The sequence below is a fragment of the Saccopteryx leptura genome, chromosome 6 (genome assembly GCF_036850995.1).
Source record: "Saccopteryx leptura isolate mSacLep1 chromosome 6, mSacLep1_pri_phased_curated, whole genome shotgun sequence".
Classification (NCBI taxonomy): Eukaryota; Metazoa; Chordata; class Mammalia; order Chiroptera; family Emballonuridae; genus Saccopteryx; species Saccopteryx leptura.
Genome location: NC_089508.1, coordinates 91,017,661 through 91,021,528, shown reverse-complemented (window position 1 = coordinate 91,021,528; position 3,868 = coordinate 91,017,661). Strand labels below are relative to the sequence as shown.

The 3,868-nt window shown below is 37.7% G+C and overlaps 1 pseudogene; it reads left to right on the top strand.

Moving 5' to 3' along the window:
- The first annotated feature begins 2,790 nt into the window (after nt 1-2,790).
- Nucleotides 2,791-3,493, top strand: LOC136376458 (large ribosomal subunit protein uL22-like; annotated as a pseudogene).
- The last annotated feature ends 375 nt before the right edge of the window (nt 3,494-3,868 follow it).

Here is a 3,868-nt window from a genome sequence, read left to right as displayed (position 1 = left end):
TCCTGCTTCTATCAAAGCTTGAATTTCTTTTTTTTTTTTAATTTATGATTTTAATTTGTGTTTACATAGATTAAAGTGTCCAACCATGTTGGAAGCCAATCAACAGCTGCTGGTTGACACAGTCACAGCAGAGAAGATCAACAGCTGCTGGTTGACACAGTCACAGCAAAGAAAATCAACAACTGCTCGTTGGCACAGTCACAGCAAAGAAAAGGCACAACGATACTTCCCCCTTTAACTTTTTAAATTAATTTAGCCTTTTATTCCTCCTTTTATGGGTGTGTGTGCTATCTATCATTTATGGAACAGGGATAATAGCATCGTGCTTTCCCTGCAGATTCATAGTAATTTTTTTGGAAATAAGACGGAGGGTGTGAGTTCCACAGAAAAGCCTGTAAGCCCCTTTACCTGGGTTCATAGACATAAGAGGCTGGCTATGATATCCCTCGAAAAGAGTTAAGTTTGTAGGAGAATTCCTTCCTATTAATCATGTTAAAAAATAGATTGTGACTTGTGAATAGGTAGGAAACAGTGACTATACACAGAAGCACCTTTCAGCCTTCACTTAATTCATTACTTTACCTCCCTAGCCTTTTCATGTGGTAGAGTAGAGAAACTTTCCTCTCTTCTTGCATACCTGACCTATAGGTGGTGGAACACTATGAGAAAAATAAAGTTAGAACTTAACTACTATATGAATATAGTAGACAAATAAAATTTGACTAGACAATAGGACATTAGGTAAGGTAGAGTTATTAATCAGTACTGACCTTTTAGAAGTTTGCACCAATATTGTTGTTGCTAATCAAGTTATTGTATAACTATACTTAGAATGACTTACCACCTGATTTATAGCTTATAGAAATGAATTAACTGTTGCCTAGAAATATGTAACCATAGTGAAACAAAGACAATTATTAATCAATGTATTCTGAATACCATGTGATTGTAACTTAGTGTGTGTGTATAAAAGTAAAGCTTGACTAGGCCTGACCTATGGTGGTGCAGTGGATAAAGCATCGACCTGGAAATGCTGAGGTTGCCGGTTCGAAACCCTGGGCTTGCCTGGTCAAGGCACATATGAGAATTGATGCTTCCTGTTTCTCCTCCTTCTCTCTCTCTCTCTCTGTTTCTCTCTCTCTCTCTCTCTCTCTCTCTCTCCTCTCTAAAAATGAATAAATAAAATTTAAAAAAAAAAAGTAAAGCTAGACTAGCCATTGGCAGAGATGCCTGACAGTGAATGCTAAAAAAGAATTCAGCTCTCTCACTCATTTTGCGCTAACACCATCTCTTCCTGGGGACCCCTGGATTCCCCCTGGGGCTGGACCCCGGCACAACTGAATATATTTCCCCCCACCCCCTTATTTCCCCTCGGCCACTCCATGCCCCCTCTGCCCAATGCCTTTTAGCCTTCCCTCCAGAATTTGCTGTCCTGTTCTCTATAATGCTGTGCTATGTATATATAATTTTATTAATCTCTTTCTCATCTCTGATCCCATCTTTTCTTCTACTTTCCCTTTGGCCATTTCCCCTCTGGTCCCTTTGATCTTGCCTCTTCCTCTGTTCTATTCTTCAGTTCAAATTGTTCATTGGATTCCTCAAATGAGTGAGTTCATATGGTATTTTTCTTTCTCTGCCTGGCTTATTTTGACTTAGCATAATAGTTTCAAGGTCCATCCATGTTGTCACAAAAGGTAAAATTTTCTTCTTCCTCACAGCTGCATAGTATTCCATTGTGTATATGTACCTCAGCACAAAGTTTGAATTTCTTAGCATTATAATCTAATGAGTCTTTTCAGATGTCTGATAACTAAAATGCTAATTTAATCTTATGAATTAAGTAAGGCTCTTGAATCCTATAAAGTGAATTTTATCATCCTTATTTTATAAATGAGAAAACTAAGAATAGAAGAAAAAATGTAATTTGTCCAAGATCACAGGAAGTAATAACTAGAATTTGTCCCATTAATATGATTTAGAAATTCATGTTATTAATCACTGATAATTTAGCATTTGTAGACCATTAGATTAAATATTATCTTTATCTCATAAAAGGAAAATCAAATCATTATAAAGTTAAATAATTTTTGGCCTGACCAGGTGGTGACGCAGTGGATGGAGCATCGGACTGGGATGCCGAGGACCCAGGTTTGAGACCCTGAGGTTGCCAGCTTGAGCGCAGGCTCATCTGGTTTGAGCAGAAGCTCACCAGCTTGGACCCAAGGTCACTGGCTCAAGCAAGGGGTTACTTGGTCTGCTGAAGGCCTGCGGTCAAGGCACATATGAGAGGGCAATCAATGAACAACTAAGGTGTCGCAATGCGCAATGAAAAACTAATGATTGATGCTTCTCATCTCTCCATTCCTGTCTGTCCCTGTCTTTTCCTCTCTCTGACTCTCTCTCTGTCTCTGTAAAAAATAAATAAATAAATAAATAAATAAATAAATAAATAAATAAATAAATAAAGTTAAATAATTTTTACAAGGATTTAATTCAAAATTAGTTAGACTCCAAATCCAGTTGCTAACCCACTATGTTATCTATGATATTATACTACTTTTTAAGAATAAATGCAATTTTACCAAAACACCACTTGACAAAACTCAGAAGATAATAGAAACTAACTAAAAATCCCCAAGGAACTCAAACACTGAAGAAATACCCAGTAGAAAGGTATCAAATAACCCTCAAATGTAGTTCAGAAAGGTAAGGACAAATTAGAAATGTCCGGTGTCCTGAAAGTAAAGGGAAAGTAGTTTTAAGAAGAAAAGGGCTCTTCCCGAAAACGGGCCTAGGTGACCTCTCAAAATGGTTCGCTACTCACTTGACCCAGAAAACCCCACAAAATCATGCAAGTCAAGAGGCTTAAACATTCGAGTTCACTTTAAGAACACGCATGAAACTGCCCAGGCCATCAAGGGTATGCATATTTGAAAAGCCACCAAGTACCTGAAGGATGTCACTTTATAGAAGCAGTGTGCAATTCCGTAGTTACAATAGTGGAGTTGGTAGGTGTGCCCAGGACAAAAAGTGGGGCTGGACACAGGATTGCTGGCCTAAAAAGAGTGCTGAATTTTTGCTCCACATGCTTAAAAATGCAGAGAGTAATGCTGAACTTAAGGGGTTAGATGTAGATTCTCTGGTCATTGAGCACATCCAGGTGAACAAGCCTCCCAAAATGCGAAGAACTTACAGAACTCATGGGTGGATTAGCCCTTACATGAGCTCTCCCTGTTACATTGAGATGATCCATACTGAAAAGGAGCAGATTGTTCCTAAACCAGAGGAAGAAGTTGCACAGAAGAAAAAGATATCCCAGAAGAAACTGAAGAAACAAAAACTTATGGCCCAGGAGTAAATTCAACATAAATAGTAATAAAACTAAAAGCCAAGGATAACTTGCAGTGTGGCCTAGATGGGATAAGTTTGCGGGTTCTATCCATGTAATTAGGTGAACCAAAGGATTCAGTGTGTGTCTCTCTCCCTTCCTCTATCTAAAATAACAATTAAAAAAAAAGTAAAAGCAGAAAAAAAAAGAAGAAAAGGAATATCCAACAAAGCAAATGCTTAGTAAGATGATGACTACAAAATGTCTATTGATTTTTAATAGCACAAAAATCATGATTTTGTCTTTTCACCAAAAGCTAAATTTCACATGCAGATGAGAAAAGGAAGAAAAAAATTTGAATATAAAAATCTCTTTCCAGACGTTAAACTCTGAAAGGAAGAAAAGACTAGTATTAACTAGACAAGGCTGTTAAAGTGGTAATAGTAAGATTTTAAAATATTGGAATATATTTGGCCCTGGCCAGTTGGCTCAGTGGTAGAGCGTCAGCCTGGCATGCAGAAGTCCCGGGTTTGATTCCCA